The sequence below is a fragment of the Sceloporus occidentalis genome, unplaced genomic scaffold, assembly GCF_023333645.1.
Source record: "Sceloporus occidentalis isolate IW3139 unplaced genomic scaffold, rSceOcc1.0.p SCAF_23, whole genome shotgun sequence".
NCBI classification, from domain to species: Eukaryota; Metazoa; Chordata; class Lepidosauria; order Squamata; family Phrynosomatidae; genus Sceloporus; species Sceloporus occidentalis.
The window spans coordinates 11,803,379-11,816,981 of NW_028317003.1; the positions used below are offsets into that span (position 1 = coordinate 11,803,379).

Consider the following 13,603-nt stretch of genomic DNA (forward strand, 5'->3'; position numbering starts at 1 on the left):
CCAATAAACTGTACAGAATGTCTGTCCTGGGCTGCATTTTCACTGTAGGGATTTAGCTGGCTTGTAAATGCTGTCTAGGCGCCTGTCCGCTCCAGATTGCGAGCGCTGCGTATAGTCAATAAGGAGTTGAAAAATCTAGCACAGCACGAACTTCCGTTAAACATACCAGCATGTGGTTAATCACTCTTGTTTCATAATAAAACAAAGAAAAAAAAATAGCCCCTCACATTTACTTTGTACGTAACAAAGCAAACATTAAACGTATGCCTCATCCCATGAAACAATAGTGGTCTGTTTTTTTTTCTTTTTATTCAAAATAAAAAAAAAAGTTTTTGTAAATCGTGTTGTGTCCGTGGATTAGAATGCACATAGCTTACAGTCCTTTGAAGTTTCTCTACACACCATGCGCCATCATTTTTTTGCTTTGACACTTTTAGAATGCTGTTTTGCGTGATATAACCCCGAGTTGACAGGACATTCTCTACAGCTAAAATTATTTCTCGGTTATCCTTTGAGAATTTATTTCACCATTAATGTTTCCTTTTAAAAACTTAAATGTACATTAAATTCCCGTAGTAGGTTTCCTTGTGTTTTCCTTGGAAAACCACTTTCTGTGGTATTTTGTGTTCTACAAATCCCTCCATATTCCCCTTACTCTTTTAATACCTTGAATGGTTGAGCTTATACAATTTTTCATCTGAAAAGATCCTTCCATCTTTTTTTTTTAGCATTTATCGATGGGATTACCTATTACCCTGAGGCATCTACGCAGTATAAATTGAAATGAAAGAACTGTGTTACAATTAAATTTAGTCACAGATCCAGCTATAGTGGGCAGATGGATCACTAAGCAAAACACCCGCTTCACGGTTTCTTTCAGATTTTTAAAAGGCTTTTTGGTTTCTTTTCTTAGAAAATGAAAATCTCATTAAAGCAGCATTCCTTTTTAATGTAATTTTGATATATATATGTATAATTCAATCCAGACGTGTCATCCATACATTTAGATATATTTTAAATCCTTAGGATAACACAAAAAAAACCCCTAAATTGATGGGTATAAAACATGTGCAGGTCAGAATTTATCCCAAATTCCTTCTGTATTATTCACAGTGAGCCCTGCTGGAACCTGGCAGTTATAGGAGAGATAGAAATGAAGTTTTTGTTCATAATATACCACTCCAAGAAATCCTTTCATCTATATAGAAATCCCTTCTCTTGGATTCACAACACCATATAATATCTATCCATTAAACCATGAGATTATTCCATGTGCTGCCAACATGTTGTCATTAAAATTTACTAATGTTTACACTGTTTTTGAAAGATGTACGGGTGGTAGTCCATACTGGAAAGAGCACATGAACTATGGGGGGGTTGCGCAGAGTCCTTTAGGACCTGTTTCTGGTCCTCTTTCAACCTCTGTAGCTAAGCCACTGTCTTCGTCCATGCTACAATGTCATTTATACTATTATTTTTGATGTGATGATCCACATGAGAGGTGGGAGGACAGGCCACAGCTGAGCCAGGCTCTGCTTGGATCACTTACAAACCTAGGACAATTTACCATTGTCAGATTGTCACGTGACTAAGAGAAGGAAGCCCTATAAGCTGCTTTGCCTTCAGGCTTGGTTCTGGCTCTCGTTCCTCCTCTCTGATGAGCTCTGCCTGGATTAAGCCCACAAATGGAATCGCATCCTACACTTTAAAAAACAGGGCACGCAATCTATAGCACAGGGGTTATCACAATCTATTTATGCATTTTATTCTTTTTCCATCAAAAAAGACCTGTTCTGATAAAATGAACGTTGCAAAGCATCTGGACCTTGCTGTTATCAGTAAAAAGACATGCTTGTTTGTTACTGTACTCAATTAAACTGACCTTTCCTAAGGTAAACCCTTCTGAGCCGGGATTGTAAAGAGAATTTTTTTTTACCATTCTATAAACAAGAAGCAGATGCTCTGACCAAGGAAGCTAAATGGGACTCTGAGACTGTACAGTGTTCGCTAAAACTCTTATATGCTCTGATAAAACAAAAATTTATATGCATGGGAGTATTTTACTTGTATTACACACACTCTGTTTAATTTAGGGTATCATACCTGGGAACTCTCCAGGTTGCATGGGGAGACTCCAGGTGAAGCGTTGCTTCTCAGGGTCACACCAGGGGCCGCACACTGACATCGCAGTTCTACTCATTGATGTCAGAAGAACCCCCTATACACATACCGCAAGGGGTGCTTCGCATAGCCACAGCGTTCCCAGGTATGGTAAAGGCAGCTGACCGACATTGCCTCATACTAAGCCTTTCTCAGATTGGGTGCTGCATCGGGCGGCGACTGACTGAATATGCCAGGTCCCACAATAGGTGAGCAGAAAACCTACATGCATTTTTGCAGCTCTTGGCCTGAGCCACCTCATCATGCCCAGTCTCGCCCTGAGAATATAAGGAAGCTGTGTAATATATAGATCAGTATAATTTTTGTCTCAAGTGGCATACCTTTAATGTGTGGCAATTAGTACTGTAAATTTTCTTCCTAGAGCCAAAATATGACAGTAGACAAATGCATATAGTTTGAAGTGCGGTTATACAGGGTAGAAGTGAATACACTTGCAGCTTGCATCTCTGCTCACTAGGTACTAGAAACTTTTATCACATATATGTATATCACAAAACTTTGTAATTCAACAAATAAAAGACCATACATGTGCACTTGGGTGTGTATATTTTTTAGAGCAAATATATTATTTATATAAGGATCATCAGGATGGATTGTTAAAGCTAATTGCTCAAAAAAAGTATTATACAGCAGCATTACTCTAGTTTTGCCTTCATAAAGAAGCAGTCTTTGAAGAGGGCTTTATAAAAAGCTTACAAAGGAGAACAGAAATTATCTAGATTCCTCCAGGCTCGTATGTGGAAGTGTATCTAAACATTTATTCAACTCAGAGCAGCCTGCAAATATTAGACATGCAGAGCTCGAGAGATAAATAAAACGGAACACATTTACAGAGACATTTGACTATTGGAAATGGGACTGATGGCAGAAAGACATCCCTAAACATTAAGATGTCCTAGGAACATTCCTTGTCCGCATCCCTAGAAAGAGCAGCTTTCTTGAAATATGGTTCACCCTTAACCTTACATTAACCACCATCGCTCAGCACATGATTAAGTTTAAATGCCACCAAGCAAAAATGGAATTATATAAAGGATGTAATACTGGATAAAACACTGCCCAGAATGATAGCAGGTTAACCTACAAAGATAATGTGCACACATTCAGCACAAACCCCCCCCCATACCTACCAAGCTTGGAAATTAATTACACAAAGTGAGAGGCTTCTACAGCCCTGGAAGTCTGCGTCCTGAAAGATTTATTTGTGAGGTCTAAAGGGACAACATTTAGTAACTGACAACATGAGTTAGAGCGCTGGAGTAAAGCAGCAAGGGAGACAAAAAAAAAAATCTCTAGTTTCCAGTTTAAAATGTTACTGGCAGAACTCCAGCTACCAGTCTAGAACAAGGTTGACATTTAGTCTTTCTAATCAGAGTTGTCTGTCATTCAGGGCAAATATTCAAGCCATAAAACGAGTCACTGCTGGATCTGGCTGTTAGAACTTTGTTGTATCCCCCAATTACCACCGTACTCCCCTAACTTCTGATAGAACAGCAGGTTCAATGGGAATGAGGATGCCAACAAATACAGAGGGTTTACGGCTCACCGTTAACAGCTGCCTTCAGGGGCCTGAAAATACACTGATGCAAGATCTTGGTGAAATACAGGTTTAGGTTCTTGCTTCATCTAAGGGATGGGCAAACTCTGCCAGTGGAGCTCAGGATACTCAGGCAACATACTGGCAATGCAAAGGCAAATGGTTGTCTATTTCGGATATCAGCATAAGTCACAAAACTAATTAGCAGAGACCAGAGAGTTTTCCCACAAGACATGGACAACGCTATGAACTGTTTATTTTATGGGAATAGAGTCATTTTAGGAATTCAATGATTTCCCAGCAAAGCTCTAGGAGGTAAGGAAAATCTAAAGACTTCTCCTCACTGAGTGATTTTCTAGGCTTTCAAAATCTGGACCCTTTGCACTCTACATTCATTTTAAGACACCGGAGAATCCAAAGCATTTTTTTCTTGGCATGCTGAGACTGATTTTTTTTCCATACATTTTCAGGGTGCCTTAATTAAAGAGTTAAATCTTGTCTGACCGACCGCCAAGCTGCCCGTGGTCACAGCAGCAGACAGCTAAATGACTGCTGCTTCACATGTGAGTGACAGTAGTCACGCTTCTACTGAAACCGCTGAGAGACCGCTGGTTGGTCAGCTTTCATTCCTTGTCTAACCAGAGCAATTGCTTTGCAACTTTTTGGGTACTCTGCCCTTTTTGCCGTATTTCAGGACTTAAATCCTTTATATTTCCCCTTTAAAGTACCGGTATTTTCTGCCTCAATCAAGGTGCAAGCTTTGAGGTAACTCTAGGCATGTTGCATTTTTGCTATTTTTGATTTGTTGTGTATGAGCTTAGCTACATTTACAGACTGCTTTTCCTCTGCTTTTGATGATGTGACTGTTACTGCCATGTTTGACCCTGGCTACCTGAATTGACTATATTCCTTCTACACAAATATTTGTTCCTGTACCACCTGTCTCTGTGTCTCTCAAGTTATTGTCACTGAACCTTCTCAATCCTAGGTGTACTGTGCATGGTAGACAGCTGAATACCCAGGAGCTCAACAGGAGTGAGCTGCCGTAGGTGAATACCCTACAATTAGCCACAGATACCTAGTCCAAGGACCCTTCTTGAGACTAAGCAACAATACGTTACATCCTCGATGTTACTTTATATGAAATCATTATATATGGGTATTTGCTAAATAGTACTCTGTACCTAACATGAAGGTAAATCATTGAAGTCAACTGAAACTCAGTTTGAAGTTATGGACAGTTGCTTGGAGAATACTGAATGTGTTGCACTTTCAACTCATGGTGTGTTGGAGTTAGCCTGAGGTTTACAAGTTTAAAGCTTTATAAAATTTTGTAAATATTACCCTAGAAAAAAAATTTGTCAACAAAATCTTCAAGTCACCAAATTCTACTTTCTGTGGCTGGGTTCAGATAACCAGAGGCAGCATATGAAACGGTTAATATTCTGTAGAGCCTCTGGGTCAGCACTTTTAGAAAGTTTCTACAAATGCTTTTTTCTTGTGATAAACCAATGGAAAAACTGCACACCTGTCTAGTTAACACAGGGATAACCCTCCATGTTGTTTCAGCTTTTACACATTACATTGCCCTTAAATGCTCCAGGCATTGAACCTATGTTACAGCCAGAAAAAAATCAATCTGAAATTATTTACATTGTGGGAAAACCTATATCTACTGTTTATTGGCTTTTTGTTGGCAGAATATCCCATGATTTGAAGCATATATAAATTGCCTGTAAATGATTTTCCTGTAGGGTTACAGAGGGTATAATTTATTATACGCTAATCTAAATAAGATGTTGCTGCAGGCTATTGATTCATGCAGAGTAAAGTCATTGTCTTTACCAGTTATTAAAATCATGAGTAAAATAAATTAAACTTACCTCACTGACTAAAGCAAAGCTGGAATATAACGAGTATGAAAGCAGGGCTTTTGGGGAGTATACTACTAGACCATCCAACATAATATAGAGGGGGTAGAAGTATAGTATAATGTAGTATGACAATATAAAGAAGTACAGAATATATGCTATCAGACTGCTTATAGCACTATATTACATGTATACAACCATTTTATGGGGAGGCAAATCAGATTATAATAAATATTCAACGTAGCGACTCATCAAATGTGTTAACCAACCGGCTCTCATCGGTCCTCATGGAAACCTTGACTTGTCATTATTTAAAGATAAACTTAATTGAGTCAACCCCATTCAATCAGGGATATCATCTGTGACATACTGCTAGCAAAAACACTAATTAGGAGTTGTAAATATTATCAGATCAATGTAGAGTATGAACGGGTCAACTCCAGGCTGTGTGACCCTCAGAGATTGGAGCAAAAGCCTTGAGACTTAGGGTGAAATCCTGAGAGTTCCCAGGTATGTATACAAAATGGAAAATGTTTAAAAGTGAAAATTTCAAGTAAAACACACACACACACACACACACACAAATAGATTCTAGTAGTGATCACCCATGGTACAGTGATGCTGAATATAATGGAGCTACAAGTGATAATAATGTTCACAATCAATTCAAATCATTTGTAATCATGTAATGTATTATATATATCATTTACGTCTAATGAGCATATCAGCTTTATTGATAAGCGTACAGCAATCTTAAATACTACGGAGTCAGAAAACCCTCAGCGTACCTATGGCCCTCATTTCTGGCTTGCTCGATTTTACAACCAAATACAAAGCCCTCCACTACTGAATGGACGCTGGGGAAATAGGACACAGATGTGCTTCTTAACGCATATCTAAGTTATGTAAACCTAATGACAGAAATACATTTACAAATAAAGTGTATCTTTGAAGTTCTATGACACTTCTAACATATGAGCCATAAACAAAGTAAGTATGAGCTGAAAAGCCTTGCCCCAAAAAGCTCACAGTTCAGCCATGAAAGGGATCACTTGGAACTCTGTACTATACACTATATAAATTATCAGTGGCATGGTCTAGTGATTCATGCGCACAATGGTGTGTAAGGCATGTACTGATTTTTGAGGGGTGTGAGGTGAAATGGTTTCTTAAGCATATGAGGCACACATGAGCTATAAAATATTTTATTTACTGAGAAAGAAAAGTATAATAATCCCAACTTTATTCCATTAGGTATTGATTTAAGCATCCATGTTCATGTCTCCTAATCCCTCTTACTTTGATATGCTGTATCAAAGTCTTATAAAATATCTCTTTTCCCATTACTGCTTGAAATGAAAACAGTCTTACTGTTGCCTTGGAAGATACAACACAGAGCAGAACACACTTGGAAGCTCAGATTCTAAACTAACCAGAAATTGGTCCTTTAATCCTGACCTGGATGAGCTTTAGTGCATCCCTACAGTATAGATGAGCTGCAAGTACAGTATTTACTATAAGTCAATTTAAATTGCGTAGTTGTTACCAGCTGTAACACACCGCAAAACTTCTTGCAGTTAAAAAATGTCAAAGATATATATTTGGCTTAAATTTTGATCAAGGATACACTCCAGCTATAAATTTAACCCCTTCAGGACGAAGGGATTTTCTACATTTCTATGTCCTTGTTCAGCCGTAATTTCCCTCCCATTCGTTTAGTGTACCCGCACAAATTATATATTTATAAATATATATATTTTTATTATTATTATTTTATTTTTTTCAGGACAGATTTGGCTTTTTTAAGCCATATTCCTCTATATAAACTATCATTTCGTATGAAAAAAAATATACAAAAGTGAAACATTTTGAAAACAAAAAATTCAATACCGCTACATAAAAGTATATGTTTCTGAATGGTAGACACCCAGGGAGAGACTGTTCTCTCTGCTCTGCGCATAGTGTTTAATAAGGGGATTACTGTAGGTATTATCTTCACTGAGTTAAAATATTTACAAAAATATATTTTGGAACTACAGATTTGATTTATTAATAAATTAATAAAGTGCATTGCATGGGATTATTTAGCTTTTTTATGATAGCAATGTTTCTTTTTTTTTTATTCACTGGATAAGGGATTGTATGTAACACATTGGTTAAACAGTCTGATGAGTTTTTACTGCAAGTAAATAGTTAATTATAATATCATTTTAACTATTGCGGTATAATTCATCTGGCATAGCCAAAAAATATTCTTCACTGAAACTGTCAGTCACCTGGGAGCAACTGCATTACAAAGGCACTAAAAAATGCTTCTAATCTTGGATAATTTTCTCAAAAAATAAAAAAAGTAAAAAAAATTCTCGCTAAAGATGTACAGCGGTGAGACTGCGCAGACCTTTGACGGCAGCCGCAATACGGAGCAATGACACATTGTGTGGTACATTTCAAGAGAAACCTTCTACACCTTTGTAAAGTGCAATTAAACAGGCAATAAAAATAACACATTTCAAATAAAGTTAACTGCTTGCTTCAGAATCATTCTAGTTGCCCCCCTCACACAAAATACGCATATGAATTTGAAAACTATACCACAGAAATATATATATATATATATATATATATATATATATATATATATATATATATATATATGATTTTCTATTAAATATTATGTTTACAAATGCTGCGTATAGCATGACATAGTTTTATTTAGTTATACTACACAGGATATATATATATATATATATATATATATATATATATTGTGACAGAATACCCCTTCACTTTGGTACTCTGTCCGGGAATCTTTACTTACACACAGTCTTCCAGGCTGCAGAGACGGCTCAGACACGAGGAGGGTAACATAAAAGGCTGGGCCTGTTTTTATTTTTCGTCACAGGCATAACAGAAAATAAATAAATCAAAACAAAAAAGCCTCGCTCTTGTGAGCACTAACTAATACAAGTTACTCCAACCTAACTGCAGTTGGACGGCTTATCCGTTCCAACAAAACAAAAAAACACAATAACACAATATATGCAATAATTGCAGCAGTCAGTGTTTTTGGCAGCTCTCTCTCAGGGAGCCAAATGATCTCCCTTGCACTGAGACCAGGAGGCTACTTAACTGCCTCTCCCATTAATTAGTGGAACCAGGTGAGTACTAGGAGAGTATCCGATAATCTCCGGACTGGATTCCCACCTGCTGGTCTTCGGCTGCTCATAAACTGTGGAGTGGAGCACTGGCCCGCCCTACTCTCCAAATGCTCCACCCCAGGGACCCAAAACACACAAATAACAACAGACGTTAATAAGTCCAATATTAACAGTACATCTCCCTGGGGCTAGAAAACCTATTGTGGGTAACCACCCTGCAAAATATAAGGGGATATATACACTCCCTCCATTATCATCCCCTGCTTTCTGTCACAATATATATATATATTACATAGGACCTCTTTTAACCCCTTGATGACAATTGCCGGTCCGGGCACGTCACCGAAAATCGTGACGATTATGACAATTGACGTGCCAGGACCGGCACGTCTTTAAACGGGTGAAAAAATCGATCCGTGATCGATTTTTTCACTCAAACGGTGTTGCTCTAATGCCTCGACATCGAGGCATTGAGCAACACCAAAAAAAACATTCCCGGCCCCCCCCGATCGCTCCTAGGAGCAAATAAAAAAACATGTTTGAAAGACTGCAAGTCTTTCAAACATGGCGGCGCCCGCCGCCGAAAAACGGGTTTAGGAAGCGATCGCGAGTCGCTTCCTTTGCTTAGCTGGTGTTGCTAAGATGCCTCAGTATCGAGGCATCTTTGCAACACCTGTTTAGCAAAGGAAGCGACTCGCGATCGCTTCCTAAATGCTCAACTTACCTTCCTGGTGCCGGCGTCTTCGAAACACACGCGGTGTTTCAAGATGGCGGCGCCCATGAAGCCGGGGGGCGGAGCCTGCTGTCATCATCGGGGGGGGTGTTGCTGGATGTCATGGACATCCAGTGAATAACACCCCTAGTGGTCAGATCACTCATAAGAGTGATCATGATTTGCTAAATCAAAGGCAATGTTTTCTAAACATTGCCTTTGATCAGTATTGGATCTGCCTCCCTCCTTCACTTGCTTCTAGTGAGGGAGAGAGACAGATCGGTGTGTTTTCTGGTATTTCAGGTATTCTCTAATAAAAAAATATATATATATTGATCCAAAGGCTCTTATAAGAGCCACCCATATAATATTAACCCCTTCATTGCCATTGATCACTGCATAAACAGTGATCTTGCATAGTGGCAATTGTTTTTGGGGTTTTGTTTTTTTTTACATTTTTATTTACTTTTTTTAGTGGTTTTTTTTAGTTTTTATTATAGCCATTAACCCTTTCCTTCCCCACTATTTTTGCTGCAATTGTTACCATGCAGCGGTATACGGCTGAGGAGGCGTATGCCTTTTTGGCCACAGATTCTGAGGCCACTGATACAGCGTCAGATTTTGACGTTGGTCAGTTCACAGATACATCTAGTGATGTATCTGTGGCTGTTAGGACGCCTGCCACACGTAGTCGTGGCAGTGCACCAGAGGCATGGGTAGCGCCTAATAGGTACAAGCCAGCTATCCCTCCTTTTTCTGGAATTCCTGGCATCAATATTGATGTTACAGGATTCACTCCACTGCAATTTGTGCAGGTTTTTTTGGGAGACGATGTCTTGGGAGACATTGTCACACAAACAAACATTTATGCCCAGCAGTACCGTGCTGCTAGCCCTAATTCTTTTTGGGCAAAACAGCCATGGACTCCCATTGATGTGCCAGAATTTCTTAAATTCTGGGCACTCACAATGTTAATGGGCATTATAAAAAAGCCCTCCATCCGCTCCTACTGGAGCACCAGCCCCATCTTTAGTACCCCCATTTATGCCCAAACTATAACTAGGCAAAGGTATGAAATGATTCTTCGTTTCATGCACTTTAGCGACAACAGCCTGTGCCCCCCTAAGGAGCACCCCCAGTTTGATAGGCTCTACAAAATCCGCCCCCTGATTACCCATCTCGCTGCCAGGTTTCCAGAGGTTTATACACCTGGAAGGGATATCTGCGTGGATGAATCCCTGATGAAATATAAAGGAAGGTTGGGATTCAAGCAGTATATTCCTTCCAAGCGCTCTAGGTATGGAGTGAAGGTGTATAAGCTCTGCGAGAGCGAGACAGGATATACTCATGCCTTCCGGGTATACGAGGGTAAGGATAGCTACCTTGACCCTCCAGGTTGCCCAGACCATCTGGGCACCAGTGCCAAGATTGTTTGGGACCTAATATTCCCCCTTATGAACAAAGGCTACCACTTGTATGTAGATAACTTCTATACAAGCGTCCCTTTGTTCAAGCTGCTGTATTGTTTCGATACGGTAGCTTGCGGTACTATAAAAAAGAACCGCTTGGGTTTCCCACAACGCCTGGTACGAACCCGGCTAGGAAAGGGGGAGACCTCAGCTCTACGCCAAGAGGAGCTTTTGGCATTGAAGTTCAGGGACAGAAAAGAGGTGTGCATGCTGAGCACCATCCACGATGAAAGAACCGTGGAGGTTTCTGTCCGTGGCAGAGCTGGGGTCACTACAAAGCCAGTGTGCATCAGGGCCTATAACAAGCACATGGGTGGAGTTGATCTGTCAGATCAACTCCTACAGCCCTACCTCATTATGAGGAAGACAAAGGCCTGGTACAAGAAGGTTGCAATTTACCTAATGCAAATTGCAACCTATAACGCTTTTTTGCTGCACAAAAAAGCAGACACTGGGCTGAAGCTGTCTTTTTTGCAGTTTCAGCTCGAAGTAATTTCAGGTATCTTGTACCGTGATGCACCTGGTCCCGAAGTAGTGATGGGAACCAACAGAATTGGGGCTACCCATTTTATTTTTAAAATCCCCCCTACAGCAAAGAAGCAGAATCCCCAAAAGAGATGCAGGGTATGCTACAGCAGGGGGCAAAGAAAGGACACCACATTTTACTGTCCAGATTGCCCTGGAAAACCTGCACTCTGTGTCGGTGACTGCTTCAAGCTGTATCACACAGTTTCCCATTTTTGATTTTTTTTTGTTCCTGCTCCATTTTTGTATTTTTTTTTTTATTATTTTTTGTTACATTTACAGTTTTTTAGCTTTTATTTGCTCCTCCATTTTTAAGCGTTTTTATTTGCACTGTCAAGTGAACCCTGTGTCCATTCCGTGGCATGAGGGACCACTTAAGGTGCTAGATCAAATCCCTTCTTGGAGATAGGCCAGGCTTTCTTGTAACCTGTCCCTACTGATAGTTGGGTACAAGCATTTTTCTTTACCCAGATGTAAAATTCCTACTGAATTTGAATTGCTCATGTTCCAAATGTGGCCCTTTTGCCCCCAAACAATCTGACAAACCCATGCATGTGGGGTATCAATGTACTCAGGAGATGTTGCTGAACACATATCGGGGTGTTGTGTGACAGCAACATATACCAGGAGCTGTAATTTCACACCTGAAGTACAAAGTATGTGAAAAAAACACCAAAAACAATTACTATCACAAACTTTGACAAGGGTTGGTGGTAGGATTTGTGCATGGAAAGGGTTAAACTATCAGCATCTAAAATACCCTGGGGTGTCTAGTTTTCAAAAATATATGGTTTGGTGGGGTAAATTTAATTTGCTGGCTTCAAAGATGCCCCAAATACCACATAGAGACAGAATTACCAGATTCAGAGAAAAATGGTTTTGAATTAGCAAAACTCTACTTGTACTTATTGCCCCATAACGTGTAGAAGAAAGCAAAAAAACATAAAAACATTGGGTATTTCTAAACTCGGGACAAATAGTAGAATCTATTTAGCAGGTTTTTTCAGTAGTTTTTTATGATGAATAAAAGATTTTTCAAATAAAAGTGAGAAAATGTGTTTTTTTTTCAATTTTTCGTCATATTTTATTATTTTTATTATAGGAAATTACATCATATGAAAAAAATTATGGTGTCTGAAGAAAGCCCTTCTTGTCCTGAAAAAAACAATATATAACTTGTGTGGGTTTAGTAAATGGGTTAAGAGAAAACTACAGCTAAACACAAACACCGCAGAAACGATAAAACAGCCATTGTCACGAAGGGTACAAAAAATAGAATCAGCCTTTGTCACGAAGGGGTTAAACTACCTGCATACAACATTTTGTGAATTGAAAATATTATACTCTGTTACAGTTTACTGTGATTAGGATTAAACGTTATTTTGGGCCTTCCCCTTGAGGAGTAGATACATTCTGTATCAATGTACTGCTCAGTCTTCTGGCACTTAAGAGGCAGTATAAATTAGTGCTAAATACACACAATCTGACAAAAAACATGTCCATTTAATGTGGGACACATTTTCATGATACTAAATGTGTATAAATGTGATGAGTTAACTCTTTGTGTCTGCTAGTCCTCTAGTACATTCACACACACGCACACACGTGCATTTTACCTCACTTCACCAATGTGAAAAAAGCTGCTGCAAGAGAGACTGAGTATTCAGAAAATGACCCTTTCACGGGTCTTTTTTATAAATGAAACATGAGGAGAATGAAGGTTAGCCCACATCTGCATTTGACATATATAAGCTTAATTAAGAGAAAATTATAGGTCATGAATCTAAGTACAGTGACCTTCGTGGCTATAAATGAGTGGGTATGTGCACCATATTACATGTGCACTGGATACTGTACAGCATAGTTTTATATAATACGCTTTGATAGTCAGACACATGCCATGAAGTGATCTTACAGAGGTTACACAAGTCACAAATTTAACGTAAAACAGAGTATATGTAAAGTAACATTTTCATATTTCACTGAGTAGGAAAATATATTGTTATACATTCCATCTCTGCTGTTGATTTTGTTCAGGTAAAAGGTCACAGTCTGAGCTGTTGGTCTCTTTCAGGATAGAAAGGCCACCCATCACCACAGGGGAAAAAGTCCAAGCCACATTTGGTACACAGACTTTGGTCTGTTCGGCA

At 39.0% G+C, this 13,603-nt stretch overlaps 1 protein-coding gene and 1 non-coding gene across 2 annotated transcripts in view; one reads left to right on the forward strand and one right to left on the reverse strand.

Moving 5' to 3' along the window:
• The window catches only part of LOC149300804 (cyclic AMP-responsive element-binding protein 5), a 158,026-nt gene that overhangs the window by 107,386 nt on the left and 37,037 nt on the right, over nt 1-13,603 (reverse strand). The gene's annotated exons all lie outside the window — the stretch shown is intronic.
• Nucleotides 11,779-11,908, forward strand: LOC149300805 (small nucleolar RNA SNORA35). The gene has a single exon (XR_016272296.1). It is a non-coding gene; the product is annotated as a small nucleolar RNA SNORA35 (small nucleolar RNA).